The sequence below is a fragment of the Pseudorca crassidens genome, chromosome 6, assembly GCF_039906515.1.
Source record: "Pseudorca crassidens isolate mPseCra1 chromosome 6, mPseCra1.hap1, whole genome shotgun sequence".
Lineage (NCBI taxonomy): Eukaryota > Metazoa > Chordata > Mammalia > Artiodactyla > Delphinidae > Pseudorca > Pseudorca crassidens.
The window spans coordinates 112,992,769-113,009,412 of NC_090301.1; the positions used below are offsets into that span (position 1 = coordinate 112,992,769).

The window sequence follows — 16,644 nt, forward strand, 5'->3', positions numbered from 1 at the left end:
AACCCTTGTTAACATTTCTTTTTGTCAAATGGGTTTCCAAAGTCGATTATGGCTTATTTGAAGCAGGAAAACAAACAGGAGTGGGCAGTGAGTGTTTTCTGGCAGTGTGTCTACTTCGCCACCTTCCTGTCTCTTTCTGCTTCCCTCTGAGCAACCTGATGTGCCCTGGGGGCAGTCGTTAGCCTGTCTCATTAGTCCTGCCAGTACCACTCATTTCAAGGCCCTGAAAAGATACTTATTATTGAAATGCAGGTAGTAGATACTCAGTAAATAATGACTGATTCAGCTTTAGTAGTATCAGATCATACCACACTGGGTAGCATTGCTACTTTTAGATACAAACTGTTTTTTGAAAGGCCTATTCTATAGATTGAATGTGTCATCCCAAAATTCAGTGTTGAAACCTGATCCCCAATGTGATGGTGTTTGGAGGTGGGACTTTTCAGGGTGATTAGGTCATGAGGGGAGAGCCCTCATAAATGGGAACATGCGCTTCTAACAAAGGCCCTAGAGAGCTCCCTGCCCTCTTCTGCCACACAGGACACAGTGAAAAGATGGCCGTCTGTGAACCAGGAAGCCGGTCCTCATTAGACTCCAGATCTCTTGGTGCCTTGATCTTGGACTTGCCAGCTTCCAGAACTATGAGAAATAAATGTTTGTTGTCAGTAAGCCATTCAGTCTGTAGTATTTTGTTATAGCAGCCTCAGCTGACTAAGACAGCCTAGAAAAGCTGGATCAGATCCATAGTTATGTTGTTATCCAGCGGTAACTTTTTCTTCCCTGAATCTCTCCCTTCTCCCCACACAATTAAGGTAACAGTTATTGTTATTCTGGGTTTGAATTCTCGCTCTACTGCATTCTATCTGGCCTGCGGCAAGTGACTTTACCTCTGTAACCTTTATATGATAGTCTTCAAATCAGGACAATAATGCCTACTTCAGAAATTTGTGACAAATGAAGTGTCCTAATACGTGTGACATATTTACTTTTATCTGCCATAAAATCAGCGTCATTACTGTAGTTAATGCTGCAGTTGCTGATATAGCTCTAAAATGTATATGAAATTTACTTACATGGTGAGTGCAACTTCCTAGAGCACAGCTGAGAATATAAACGGAATCAAAAAAATTTTTTTGAAAACAAATACACTCTATTTACTGAATTGCACTCAATTTTGTTTATTTTTTTTTTGGAGGACATTGTGCTTCTCACTCATAAATGGTTTATTTCTGTGTCAGACGCATTGTTAACCAACTTGATTATACAGTTTCAAAGTTCATAGCAATCAGTATGGAACATACTATATGGATATAAATCATTGTTAGAGGCAAGTATCATAATAGCAGTGTCAGACAAATAACAAATTGAAAAAGGGACAGGAAAATTATATACGCTCAACAATTGATAGTTACAGTGACTGTTCAAAATGGTCCTGAAAAAGTTAAATTATGTTCAGATCATAGCCATAAAACTTAAAAGCATGTGATCCGTTTTAGGAAAACAGTCACCAAAAGATTCTTTTAAGTTTGTTTGATTGAACAGGTAGTTAATAGTTATCTGAAAATTTTACTTGTTTGGAATGTTTTCTTTGTTTTTATTTCTCCGAGAGTAAAGATATATTGGGAATAATAGTAATTTATATTATTAAATTGCCTGGGTCATGACAAAATATACTCTGAGGTATGTTAAATAATTCCCTCTAGGAATTTTATTCTGAGATCACTAAATTTAACACAGCAGCAGAGATTCAGTGTAATGCTCTGCATATAATACTTTCTAAAAGTATATAGAACTGCAAATATTGAATAAGACATCGAGTAAAATTTAATAATGGAATAATTTTTAAATTATTTATAATTTTTACCATACATATAAATTGTACTTTAGCATATAACCCACATTTTTGGAGAAGACCATTGTTTAAGTAAAAAAACAAAACGAAAACCCCTCTTCTTAGAATTCTTAGAATCACAAACATTTCAAACTGGAAGGAATTGAAGAGTTTTAGTCCAGCCTCCTTTTCAACATAGGAGTCCCCAGTACAGGCTCCCTATTTTATAGCTGCAGGTACGTGAAGCAGTTTGGATACTGAATACTAGAGCCAAACTCCCTGAGTGCATATCCCACTCTACCACTAAATAGTCTGTGTGACTTTGAGCTCATCACTTAACTTGTCTGTCTCATTAGCTTCATTTAATTACAGGGGACGAGAGATAATAATAATAGTCATAGAGATTATTATCTTGAAAACTATATGGTTTAACACTTGCAAAGCGCTTAGAACAGGGTATGGAGTAAAAATGACAGTAAATTGTTGTGTTTAGTGACTTATAGTCTACCATCCTTTAAATTATGGGTTGTACCGAGTGAAAAAGAAACTCAAGGGAGTTTGCCATGTGGTTCATGGGTGCTACCTGCAGGGTGATGTGTGTGAACTCATCTGTCTGAGTAGAACCATTAGATCTTAACGCTTGTGATAGATTTGATGTCACAAGTCATTTCCATGGCTACCAGCTCAAGAGAGAAGTAGGCAGAGGGAGTCACCATGATTCATAGAGAGGAGAGTTAAGCTGGCCTGTTGCTGAATGTCTTGCCCTCTCCCCCCGCAAATGCATTTAATCCCAGGGAAGTGAGTCTCTTACACCCACTCAACAGCGTGAGTCACAGCTACCAGTTAGGATGCATGGGAGAGAACTGCCCTGGAAGGTACCCTGGGTGAGGTCAGCAAGAATGGGACCAGGCAAAAGAGACAGGACTGAGTCCGATGTGATGCTTACAGGTCTGGCTAGATCCCTGGTTGGGACGGGACGTAGCTAAAAATATTTGTCAAAGGGGCAGTGTATCTAAAATGAGCACAGTAGACTGGAGTGATGAGGCTTTTGCTGTGGAAAGATTAGGATCAAAATAACAGGCAAGAGAGGTGTTGACCGAAAGAATGTGAATTCAGCACCAAGGAGGGTTCCCTGAGAGTCCTCTGCAGCACTGGCCCCCTCAAAGTCCGTTCAGCCTCTGAGACAACCTCTCCTTTGATTTAAAATGCCTGGAACTAAAGATGAAATCCAGTAAAGCAAGTTTCAGTGCCTTGAAAGAAAGCTGCAACTTTTTCTCCCAAGAAGTCTTCATAGTTCTTTTTTCAGGATAGCAGCAAAACATCCTTTAGATGCAAAGGCAGTCAGTTTTCTGAATTTTTGAATTCTTTGTCATTATTACTTTCTTCTGGAATCCCTCCTCTTTTTCTCAAGCCAGGGAAGTTTCTGGAAAGTGAGTTCACAATGATTCCCCCCAATTGTGTTCTTTAAAAAGAAAATTAGAACAAATGTAGTTGGCTGTGACTTTAGATGGCTGTGATGAGAAAAGGTACTATCATCACTGAGAGGACCCACAGTGACCACCAACCCTGGAGCTCAAGAATGAACTTGGGTCTTCTGTGGCTTCAATGGAAGTATTCCTAATAGACTGTGCTAGAAAATCCTCTGTGCCCATTAACCCAGGGCTGTAGTTACTCGGGAAGTTCTGCATTCACTCCTCTTGATCGTATCTTTGCTGCTTGCTGACATATAGTGGAGTGTTGATGCCATAATTCACAAAATGTCAGGTTTTTCTTTAGAATTCACTTCTACCCACAGCACCCAGGGGTATCTGCTGAATATATATCACACCTCTCACAGGCACAGAAGCACTTAGAAATTAGAAGTAATACCTTGTTCAGCACCCTATACATATTCTTTCTACCGTAGAGTCATGTTTCATTGAATGACATGATCTTAGTTTTCTGGAAGCATGCAAAGTAGAAGCCTTTGCTTTCTCAAAAATTATAATTAGTCTCAAAATGAAAAAAGGCAAATCATAGATCGAATAGATCATATGCTGGCTGATTAATGGCTTTATGCTCTAGATATCAGCCAGCATTTAGTCATCTTTGGAGATACAGACACTGAGGACCATTCAGTATAAGAAAAAGTTTTGGATATTTGCCTGTTTTGAAACCTTCTTGCTACATCATATTTCAACCACAAAAGGCAGTGGGAGGAATAAGTTGGAGAAAACTGGATGGTAATAAGGATGGTAAAGTGAAGGGAAAAAACTCATTTCTTTGTCCCTTTCTCCAGGATGCTAATTGGACTAATTCACCTGGTATTATCATTCTGTGCAAAATACCTAAAAGCACAGTCAGAAATACCAGGGAAGGATAAGGCTTCGTTATCTTTTCAGACCCATCATCGTATTTTCTGTGGCATGTAGTCAAAGGCATGATCGCTCCAGGAAGAGATGCGCTGGGTCTCTTTGTAACGTGGTGGGTGGGGCGGGGCATACATATTGGGCATCTCTACCAGGCAATGGAGAATGAGTTCCAAAATCCAAGAAAACTTGTCATAAAATGTTCTCTTACAAATTAACAAAACTCTTATTCGTGTACAGTTGATACATCAGAGGAGAAGATTGAGAAAACAGGTTTCTTTATGAGTGCTAGTGAGAAAGCCACTCAGTTTTGCTTCTGTATTTCCAAATAGCATCTAATGATAGAATGATTATATAGTAAATCATGTGAATTCCTTTCTTTCACAGCTGTTGTTTTCAATATGGGGAACTTAGAATTGTTTAAAAGAAGTGCATAACTTGCTCCCCACATTTAGTGTACAAGTAAATGAGGTTTTCAACATCTTTTTAAAATGTTTTGTTTAGCCTTCGTAAAAGATAAGTTAACTATAAATTTTCAGAAGTACCGTAGTTTACATTTGCTTATTAAAGGGCTATTATTTTGTTGCATAATGAGCAGTATATTTTTAGATAATTCTATGAGGTATGCGTATAACTTCCCTTGGAATTATTCTATTTTGATACCTTGTGAAAGTCTCAGGTCTATCATCCTTGGCTTGTATTCTACTAAAACATATGTAGAGAGAGTTTGTTTTTCTGTGACTTACTTATTTCAAATTTGTGCGGTAAGTGAAGATATTAACTTGTTTTGTGAGTTATTCTTAAAAGTTCTTGAATGTCCTATGAAAGAGCTTGTGCTGTAACTGCAGAATTAATCCCAAATCTGCACTGAAGGGCTATGAAATACAAGCAATTCTGTTTGGGTCGTAGATCTTTACACTGGGTGATTAGATATCCTTCATGTTCTCATATAGTTTACAGTCATGTCAGCAAGAAACAATCAATACATACACGTGTGTCTCAAGTATAAAAAATGAACACTGACTATATCAAAGAGAGCTAGTCCTTCATACAAGATCTGTATTGGAAAGAAGTTCCTCATTGATTATCAAGAAGGTGGTAGGTTTGCAACCAAGCCATTCTTAAAGAAGAAGCAAAGGAAGGAGGAAACAGGATGAAGAAATATAAATAAATTACAATAGAGTATATATAAAAATATGAGAAAAAATATACACAGGTCTAGAAGACAGTATGAAAATGTGCTGGGAAGAGTCAACATGGGGAACACTTTACAGTGTTCCTTGTTTGAATGGAGAGGATGTGTTTTAATATTTGGCCCTTATGTTAGTTATCTATTGCCCTGTCACAAATTACGCCAAAACCGTACCTGAAAACGACACACATATTTATCGCCTCGCTGCATTGTTTCTGAGGGTCTGGAATCTGGACGTGGTTTAGCTGCATTCTCTGCTGCAGGGCCTCTCAACAGCTGCATTGAATGTGTCTGCTGGGATTGGAGGTAGTCACCTCCACCCTTCGGGAAGGACCGGCTTCCAGGCTTCTTGCTGTTGCTCGGATTCACTTCCTTGGTGGAGACTGGTCATTGGCAGCTCTCAGTTTCTGGCCACGTGGACCTTTCCGCCATGGCAGCTTGCTTCATCAAAGCATGCAAGCAGAGAAGGCAGTACAGAGAGTTTGCTGGTGAGATGGAAGTCACAGCCTTTTGTAATGTCATCATGGAAGTGATATCCCATCAAATTGGCTCTATTTTGTTGGTGATAAACAAGTCACTAAGTCCCGCCTGTCGTCATGGGAAATATACATCATACTTGTCAGAAGTACAATGTATCAGGAGGCAGCGATCCCTGGGGGTCACCTCAGAAGGAGGCATTCTGTAGTCCTTTACCTTGCTCAGTAGTAAACATAACCCATGAATTAAGTATCATGTACATGTGTGCATGTACATACACATACAAATGTGTATAGATGTATATACACATATATGCATATATATTCATACATTCAGAAATAGAAATATATTGGAAAACTTTTTCATCAAGGCTTTAGATATAAACATTCTAACATATATTTGGCCCCAGGAAAAATCTAAAGTAGACAAAAAGAATATCTTTTTTCCTTTTCACTCCCCCTTCTAGGGACTCCCCCTCCTGGGTTTCCCTTGCCTCTAGGCCCACTGCATCCAGCTTTCTCCTGCTGATCTGCAGGTTCACTCCCCGCTAGGGAACCCAGATTTCTCGGCCTTGAATATGTCCATGCTTCTTCCTAATAAAATCTCTGCATCTTGTGACCCATTTCTCCTCTAAGGGCAGTGCTTTCTGAAATGTTAAAATGCATAATTCATGAAAAATATTTGTTCCTAGCATGGCTAGCTGATCTGTTCCCCTCATAAGTAGCAGAAGCCTGGCCTAAACTGTTCATTTCACCAAGACTTTCTTAAGGGATGTGTTGGGTGGAGGTTTAGTGTGTGCTCTGTGGTGGATGGCGTGGTTATTTTGGGATTTGTGTCATTATCGAGAGCAGGTGGCTGTTGACATTGCCCATCCTGGTGCAGTCGAGATGGTTTTCCAACATTCTTCACGGGCTTTACCCTTTTCTACCCTTGTGTCTTCGCATGTGCTGTTCCCTCTCCCTGGTGTACCCTTCCTCCCCTTGTCTCTTTGGTAGATGCACCTCCACTTTGACCCCACTCCGATTTTATCTTCTGCTGGGATGATGTCCCTAACCCCTTGGGGCAGAACTATTCACACCACCTGCCTTCGGCCTAACCCGTGTATTTGTTTTGAACAAGTTCTGCTCTCCTGGCTTTTAGTCCCTAAAGGTCAGAAATGCTTTTAATAGAATGAAATAAAATTTTAAAACAAAACCACACTGTCCTAGGCTCCAGCCAGCTTCCCTTCTTAACATCCTCTGTGGATGCAACTGTAGAACCTCACCCAGCCCCATCGAGTCCCTCTGGCTTCCCTTCACTTTCACTCATCCCTGTAGTTGACTCTGAGTCCTGCCAACTCCTGAAAATGGCTCTTTGACACATCTCTTCATTTTTCCTCTCCTGTTTCTACCGTATCACCATCTAGCTCATCCCCATCTGATTTGAGTGGCCCTTGCCTCCAGCTGATTACGGGACTCATTTTATAAACATTCTTTTTGTTAGGTGGTTTACCTCTCTAAAGCTCTCATTGTTCCTCGTCTAACCACAGGGTCAGATCCCAACTTCATTTCTTGTTATTTAATATTCTTTATTCTGTATTTCTCAGCAAACTTCGGTTAAAAAAACAAAGTTCAGGACTTCCCTGGTGTAACAGTGGTTGAGAGCCCGCCTGCCGATGCAGGGACACGGGTTCGCGCCCCGGTCCGGGAGGATCCCACATGCCGCGGAGCGGCTGGGCCCGTGAGCCATGGCCGCTGAGCCTGTGCGTCCGGAGCCTGTGCTCCGCAACGGGAGAGGCCACAACAGTGAGAGGCCCGCGTACCGCAAAAAAAAAATTCAACTGAGTAAATTTTAAATATCTGATTGGCTTTATTCAACAATCATGAATCAGGCAGCATCCCATGTAGCAAACAGAAAGGAGCTCCAAAGAACTGTAGAAAATGGAGGACTTTTATAGGCAGAAAGAGGCAGGACAGTGAAGTTACTAGAAAAGACTAAACTGTTTCGGGCAAGGTCACCTTTGCGGGGATGGCAGGGGTCTATCAGGTTGGTTACATCACTACTGTTGATCAGGTAATTTTAGACTGACTGGTTGAGAATACATTCCTGGGAGAGGCTGAAACTGCTATTAGGTTAAGAATTAACCTTGCTTTTCTGACCTGCGGCTTAGCACAAGTGACTCCATTTTAGATGTGTTGTCTCCTTGTTAACAATTCCTCCCTTTTGATCAGACTCTCAGCTTAACTGAGAGATGTGGTCAAACTTCAAGGCATTAGCACCACTCCCAGTTACTGCTCTGAAGTTTTCCAGGTTTTGCTGATCCTCTGCGTGGTATTCACAGGTCATGACATTTTTTGCTGAATCTCTGTGGTGCTCAGAGGTCATAATTTCAGGTTCATGTTACTTTACTCGTTCATTCTCTCTGTTCCTACTGTAATGTTCTAGTCTTGGGGGAAAAAATCTGCTTGGTGGTTAGTGGCTGTGAATATGCATTTAAAGCTTCTGAGAGAATACAGTGTACCAGGGAGACTACTATGATTCTTATAAGCAGGATAATTCCCACTGTCTGGAGAGCACTTCAGGGCAGTGGTTCTTAAGTACTGAATCAATCTAAAATAAGTCAAAAAAAGACCCCCCCCGAAGAGTCAGTTTCTTAAGCCAAGTGGCTTGCTCAGTGACCTTACACAGCTGAGTTTCACCTTCCCGAGAAGTGTTAATGCAGGTGTAGCAAGTGTTTTTGGCCACAGCACAGACACCTCCTTCTTTAGCTAAAAGATAAACAAGTGCTATCCTAATACCAAGAACAATTTGGACCTTGCAAAGATGAACACTGCTGGTGAGATCTTTTCATGATTGGGAGAAGATCTTATTTAGATAATCAAATGTAGAGGTACCAATAGTCTACAATTTTATAGGTATTTGTGTCTAATTGGGAAAATACAGATATAATCTGAGAAAGGTAAAAAAACAAGCACTGGATACTCTGGCCATAAAAGTTGGACTCTGACTTCTAAGGGGAGCTGATTATAATTTACAGTGACACTGGGAATAGAAGAAAAATTGGGAGGACCAGGGGGTCTCCAATGTTATGGACAGGTTGGAATTTTTGATGAGAAAGCCAGCAGTCTGAAAGGTAACCTCCATTAGCAATGGCCTGGGAGATATGGATGGTGACATTATTTATCCTGGCCAATGCCATAGTAAAGAAAAGATGGAGAAGAAGAAAAGATGTCATGTTTAGTTAAAGTATGAAGTCTTGATTTGGCATCTTGGGTGGAAGCAGTTTACCCTGATGTCCGCTACGTGTGTGTGTGTGTGTGTGTGTGTGTGTGTGTGTGTGTGTGTATTCCACATCTTCTTTATCAGTTCATCTGTTGATGGACAGTTATGTTGCTTCTATATCTTGGCTATTGTAAATAATTCTGCAATGAACATAGGAGTTCATATATCATTTTGAATTAATGTTTTCATTTCCTTTGGATAAATACACAGTAGTGGAATTGCTGTATCATATGGTAGATCTATTTTTAATTTTTTGAGGAATCTTCATAGTGTTTTCCACATTGGCTGCACCAGTTTACATTCCAACCAACAGTACACAAAGGTTTCCTTTTGTCCACACCCCTGCCAACATTCGTTATTTGTTGTCTTTTTGATAATACCCATTCTAACAGGTATGAGATGATATCTAATTGTGGTTTTTATTTGCATTTCTGCGATGATTAGTGACGTTGAGCATCTTTCACATGTCTGTTGGCTATCTGTGTATCTTCTTTTGAAAAATGTCTATTGAGGTCCTCTTCCCATTTTTAATTGGGTTGTTTGTGATTTTTGATGTTGAACTATATGAGTTCTTTGTGTATTTTGGATATTAATCCCTTATCAAATATATCATTTGCAAATATCATCTCCCATTCAGTAGGTAGCCTTTTTGTTCTGTTGATAGTTTCCTTCCCTGTGCAAAAGTCTTTTAGTTTGATGTAATCACATTTGTTTATTTTTGCTTTTGTTTCCCTTGCCTGAGGAGACATATCCAAAAAAATTATTGCAACGGCTGATGTCAAAGAGTATACCTGGGCTTCCCTGCTGGCGCAGTGGTTGAGAGTCTGCCTGCCGATGCAGGGGACACGGCTTCGTGTCCCGGTCCGGGGAGATGCCACATGCCATGGAGCGGCTGGACCCGTGAGCCATGGCCGCTGGCCATGCGCGTCCGGAGCCTGTGCTCCGCAACGGGAGAGGCCACAACAGTGAGAGGCCTGCGTACCGCAAAAAAAAAAAAAAAAAAAAGAGTATACCTATGTTTTCTTCTAGAAATTTTATGGTTTCAGGTCTTACATTTAAGTCTTAAATCCACTTCTTAAGTAATCAAATACCTGATAAAGACAACATGAAATATAGGAAATTATTTTGACAAGATACAAAATCATTGCTTTCTAGGCAGATTACTTAAATGGTAAAGATAAACCTTTTCCAATCTCTTTTCAAGAACTGATCAATAGCTCAAAAAAACTTTGTTCTTTTAACAGAGAGAAAACCAAATTCTGTTATTACACCAGCTTATTTTTTATATAAAACTCATTTTTTTCACTCAGATAAACTCATTTTAATCTTAGCCAGCTTGACCGTGGATCAAATTCTTTTTTCAAGACTCCTTTTCCAAAAACCTTCCACAACTTTATTTTTCCATTCAGATTTTGTCCTATGTTTATTTCTCTTTCGCATTCTGAAATAACTTAAAGCCTCACTTTAGGACAAAAGTTTTTTGTTTTTCACCTCAACAAAATAGATTTCCATTCTCGATACCATCTTTTACCAAAAACACCCATTCTGCTTTCCCTGCATATGGAGACGTTTCCCTTATTATTTCTAGTAGCTTTGATTACACATATTAGAATTTTTAACCCTTAAAAACCTAAATTTTAGTGAAAATAAATAGGTAAACAATCGTGAGCTGCCTTTTACAGTAACCTTCTGTAGTTTGGCAAATTTATAAATACAGTTCATATTTTTTAGAAACATATGCTTTCTTATAGTAAAATTTTCAGTGTGGCATAAAATGTGTTTAACAATAGACTCTCCTCTTTTCACAGTTGCTGGTTTTGATACCATATTTGTGTGTGGATGATTTCCTACCTTTACCGTATTTCCTACCTTTACTGTTTACCGGTGAGCTTTTCCATTTGTAATTTTCCTCCTTCTAGTTGTGGCCTTTTCTACTTAGAGAAGTTCCTTTAGCGTTTGTTGCAAAGCTGGTCTGCTGGTGCTGAATTCTCTTAGCTTTTGCTTGTCTGGAAAGCTTTTGATTTCTCCGTCAAATCTGAATGAAAGCCTTGCTGTGTAGAGTATTCTTGGTTGTAGGTTCTTCCCTTTCATCACTTTAAATATATTGTGCCACTCCCTTCTGGGCTTCAGAGTTTCTGCTGAGAAATCAGCTGATAACCTTATGGGAGTTCCCTTGTATCTTATATCTTATTTATTGCTTTTCCCTTGTTGCTTTTAGTATTTTTCTTTGTCTTTAATTTTTGTCAATTTGATTACTATGTGTCTCAGCATGTTCCTCATTGGGTTTGTCCTGCCTGGGACTCTCTGCACTTCCTGGACTTGGGTGACTGTTTCCTTTCCCATGTTAGGGAAGTTTTCAGCTATTAATCTCTTCAAATGTTTTCTCAGCTTCGTTCTGTCTCTCGTCTCCTTCTGGGACCCCTATCATGTGAATGTTCGTGCCTTGAATGTTGTCCCAGAGGTCTCTTAGACTGTCTTCATTTCTTTTCGGTCTTTTTTCTTTATTCTGTTCTGCAGCAGTGATTTCCACCATTCTGTCTTCCAGGTCACTTATCTGTTCTTCTGCCTCGGTTATTCTGCTATTGATTCCTTCTAGTGTATTTTTCATTTGAGTTATTGTATTGTTCATCTGTGTTTATTTGTTCCAGGTCTTTGTTAAGCATTTCTTGCATCTTTTCAATCCTTACCTCCATTCCTTTTCCAAGACCTTGGATCACCTTCATTATCATTATTCTGAATTATTTTTCCGGTTGGTTACCTATCCCCACTTCACTTAGTTGTTCTTCTGGTGTTTTATCTTGTTCCTTCATCTGGAACATATTCCTCTGTCATCTCATTTTATCTAACTTTATGTGATTATGGTTTCCATTCCGTAGGCTGCAGGATTGTAGTTCTTCTTGCTTCTGCTGTCTGCCCTCTGGTGGATGAGGCTATCTAAGAGGCTTGTGCAAGCTTCCTGATGGGAGGAACTCCACGGGTGGGTGGAGCCAAAACTGGATAAACCTTTGTTCAGTAATTAATGTCTCACTATTTTATCTTATTTGGAAATGATCTAGGTATTCAGTGAATTCAACTCAACTCATTATTTAATTTAACTTAATACACTTTAAGGTTTCAAGTAACCAAAAAGATTTTTTTGTGAAGTAGACATACCATAAAACGTAATTATTGTTGAAAGGTTTACCTAGAAAACTCTTATCCCACTCACATTTTTTAAATTCACTTATTTTTAACAATTATGTTTAGGTTACTCATGAAAACTTCATGAGATATTAGACAAAGTCAGCCATTATCCCAATCTATTTTTCTTGCTACCAAATTTTGTAATTGATAACATGAACTTATTTGGCTTTCAGTCAATCTAGGTAAAATAAAGATGTTGTACTTAATGCTGAGAATTCTAAAAACATGCCTGTTTTTATGAAATGAAACTAATTTAATTTTTAAAAAATTTAAAAACTTAAACTGGCTTTTATTTATCAAAGATTATCTCAGATCACATGGACTTGAAAAATATTTGGGTTCACTTTTATTATATTTCTGAGAGTTGTAGGAATACCCAACTCATATTAGTGCTTAATTTTCTTTAAGCCAATTAAATAGAGCTCTTTTGCATGTTAATTTTGGCTATGCCATTCGAAGCTAGAAAATACCATACATCTACAACACATGTATATAGACACACATAAACATACAGACAGATGCAAACATAGATGTTAGCTTCTGTTCTAAAATTGTAGCCATGAATCAGGTACAATAATGTATAATTCACTCATTAAAAAAGAAGAAAGTTAGATCCAAATTATGTTTCTAGCAGATAGAATAAGTTAAGGTTACGTGCTCACATGACTAGAGCCTTTTATTAATATTTGTAAAGAAGACAAGATTTTTCATCTAGCCAAGTCCCACATAACCTTACCCCCTTTATTTTTTCTAATAAGAATTACTTCCTTGAGGTTCATATTTCAAGGAAATGGACTAGATAAGAGTTCCTGAAGAAGACCAGATAGAATATTTACATCTCAAAGGCACAGGGAAGGAACGCAGGTTCTTCCAAGAAGGACGTTTTTTCCCCAAAGGTCAGAATTTTTCCAGTACTTACAAGCCCTTTGAGATAAATAGGGAAGGTTTGGGGATTATTAAAAAGGATAGGTGGACTTTGAGTTGTTTCTGGAGCTGCATTTCTGGTTTTGCAAAGATTTGTAAGCTGAAAACAGTTGCTTTTAATTTCTCAAGGAATTACATTGCAACTTAAATGACATCACAGTTTGATCCAACCATCTAGCTACATTATCCTCAGTCTGCTTCTTTATATCAGGGAGAGGATTTCCGACGAAGATGTAAATCAAATGATCTCTGTGTTCTGGATTTAGAGCTGTGTGTCTTTGGAATGTTTCAGAAAATTCTCTCACAAAGGCTTCGGAGGGTTTTTCTTTCTTCTTGGGTACATCGTTTTATTTTAGCGTGAAGGAGAAGACCTAAAAAAAAATAGTCCCTGTCAGGCTTTGACTATCAGCTTCCATTCTGGCCAACTTAACGATCGCAGAACTACTTTTAAAAATTATTTTAAATATCTTGTCAGTTTCCAGCTGTGACAGTGAATATTTCTGGCAGTACTGAACAACCCCTTGGACTCAAGAGGTATCCCCAAAGAGGGTACAAAAGATATGTTATTTTTCTCTCTCTACCAGGTGCTACAGACAGAGATGTGGGGGATTTGACCCTGGTAAGAACTCTCACCCTTAACTGGCTTCTGCCAGTTTTCTCAGAATCCCGTCTGCAGGTTCTAGTATCTATCAGAATTTGGCAAGGTTTTTCATTAATTTTAATTTTAGTTTCCCCTTGGCTGTTTAAGGGAATAACATAGTTTACCAGAAAATCCATCAGAGTCTCACTTCCTTGGAAAGGGGTCCCTACGGGAGTGCTGCTTCAATAGTAGTGTCGACTAAAAAAATATATACCACCTAAAAGTTGAGAGTTATGTTTTATTTCGTGGACATTCCTTGGACTTCAAGCCTGGGAGACAGTATCTCAAATAATGCTGAGAGACTGCTCTGAAGAGGAAGGGGGAAAGCCAGGATATATAGGAGTTTTTTGCAACAAAGACCAGGAAGTCAGAACATTAAAAGATTACTGCTAATAAAAGAAAACCAGATATCTCAAGTTAAGGAAGTTAGCGCTTTTCTATGTATGGGAAGATGCAAGAGTCTGGGCTCACTGAAGTCATTCCTTTGATATGCACCTCAGCTCCCTGGGGCCATATCCTGTGTATTCTCATCCTGAGTCTCCTCAGGGCGCACCATTAGGGGTGGCTGCAGTGGCTGACTGCTAGACTGGCTTGGAAGTTGGCAGCCCATTTGTGTCCATCCTGAGTTCCCTCAGAGGTCACCGTCCGGGTGGGTGGCTGTAATGTGGTGGCTTGATGGCTGCAACATCCTTTCTTTACTGATATGGCAGACACTATTTTAGTTCTCAATAGGTATGGGGTTGTCTATAAGGCCACTAACTCGGCAGACAAGTCCTTTCAAAGTTCTCAGCTATGGTCATCAGTTCAGGTAGACCAAATGGCCTCCAAGCCATCTCATTTTTTGCCTTTTTATCAATCCCTTAATCTCAAGACTTAATCCATTTACAAGAACTTTTGAAGATCCTCTCTGGGTTTGGAAATTATTTAACTATGGCCCTTAGTTAAGCTTTTGACCAAGGAGTGAAAGATACCTAAAGAGGATGGCCTGTCGTCTCGGGTCATCTTATTTTAAAAGGTAACTGTTTTAATAGTCTCTTCAAAGTGGAAATACAATTCAGACATAGGATTACCAGAATGACTGTGCAAATAAAGGAGGATAGAAGGGAGCGGTAGGAGTTACGTAAGTCTTATAGTCTTTTGTTTTAGGTGCCTCTTATATCTTTAAGTTTTCATTAGCCTTTTGCCATGAATTTTTCAGTGAATTATTTGAGGATCTTGAAGGCTTTTGGAAGCATGTGCATACCAATTAAAATAGGTATAGGTATCCCATTCTGCTTGTTTTGTTTGGGAACACTCGCTTTCAGGTGCACTTTTTAAATAATCAATGTTGTCTAATTGGAATGTTTCCCAAATGGCCGTCATAATGCTAGGTTGTCTTTTGTAAGATTTTGCAATTTTTGTCGATACTTATAGCTTCTGGGACCATAGTTCTTAGACATAAAATTAGCAGGTGCCAGGAGGTCATGTGCTGGACTCTTCGGAACTTAAAGATCCTATTTCTTTAGCTAAGCCTTTGGGACTTTCAGAGCCAAACTAATACCTAAGAAGGCTGTGCCACTGTGTTGAGGACTGTGTGCTGTTACAGTGTACCACATTGCATGGAAATTTTCTTGCGTTTGGCAGGTGACCGCGTGTTAATCTAACCCATGCTGTGACCAATGTATCCTAACAGGAGTCTTAGAGTCAGGTGGTAAGGGTTCTAAGAGCCCTTAACTGCTCAGTCTGTGCCCACCAGTTTTGTGGCTTTTGGCTTCCAAGATTCCCATTAGCACCAGCCTTTACCTCATGTGAACCTTCAGATACCAGCAGTAATCAAAGATATGTTACTGTGGACTTGCCACAAGAAGGTCTTGTGCTCACCTCCAACAATTCCCAAAGTGGAACTAGGGGCTGGAGAAAGGACTGAGCCAGTGGAATCCAACACAAGGGGACTGTAGACTAGGATTCCAATCAGGTGGGTAACTGGGGACTGAACCAAGGGCTAGAAGCTTGGATTCTGGGTGGAACTGTCGGCTAACTTAAGCTAACCTGCACCGGACTAGAAAGCCAATTAGATCAGGAACTCAATGCAAAGAAAGCGGAGCTCAGAACGAAGAGGAAGGAGCTTCCCACGGTGCTCAGAAATGGTGAGAAAGAGATCTCAAAGGGTTTGTGGGTACCAAGACATGTATTTCTCATTGTCCGTGAAACCATCAGAAGTCTCCTTTAGAACCCACAGCTGCCACCAGATCTGGGAAAAAGCAAAAGTCAACTGAGTAAACTTTTGAGATCTTACTGGCTTTATTCAACAATTCCACCTAGCAAATAGAAAGGAGTTCCACCAGTCTGTACAAAATGGAAGGCCTTTATTGGCAGAAGGAGGCAGGACAAGGAGGTTACTAGCAAAGAACGAATTGTTTCAGGCAAGGTCACCTTCCTTTGGGGAGGACAGCAGGGGTCTCTCAGGTGGAGTACATCACTAGTGCTGACCAGGTAATTTTAGACTGACTGGTAAAGATTACATTCCTGTAATTAGGTTAGGTATTAAGTCTCAATTTGGTGAAGCGGGCTTAGCATAAATGACTCCATTTGGGGCCAGATGTCTCTTTTTTAATACTTCCCACCTTCAGTTGAAGCAAGATGGACTCACTCAGAGTCTTCTTTGATTGCCTCCATATCTAGGGCAGTGCTAGATACATGGTAGATACCTAATAAATATTTGTTGAATTAATAAATAACTTCATTTATAACTGGCTACATGTATCATTTATGGAACCATTCTTAGGTGACAGGCAAATTTTACTCCTAA

At 39.5% G+C, this 16,644-nt stretch overlaps 1 protein-coding gene across 7 annotated transcripts in view; it reads left to right on the plus strand.

Annotated features, from left to right (window-relative positions):
- Nucleotides 1-16,644, plus strand: part of NCKAP5 (NCK associated protein 5) — a 1,056,356-nt gene that overhangs the window by 685,559 nt on the left and 354,153 nt on the right. The gene's annotated exons all lie outside the window — the stretch shown is intronic.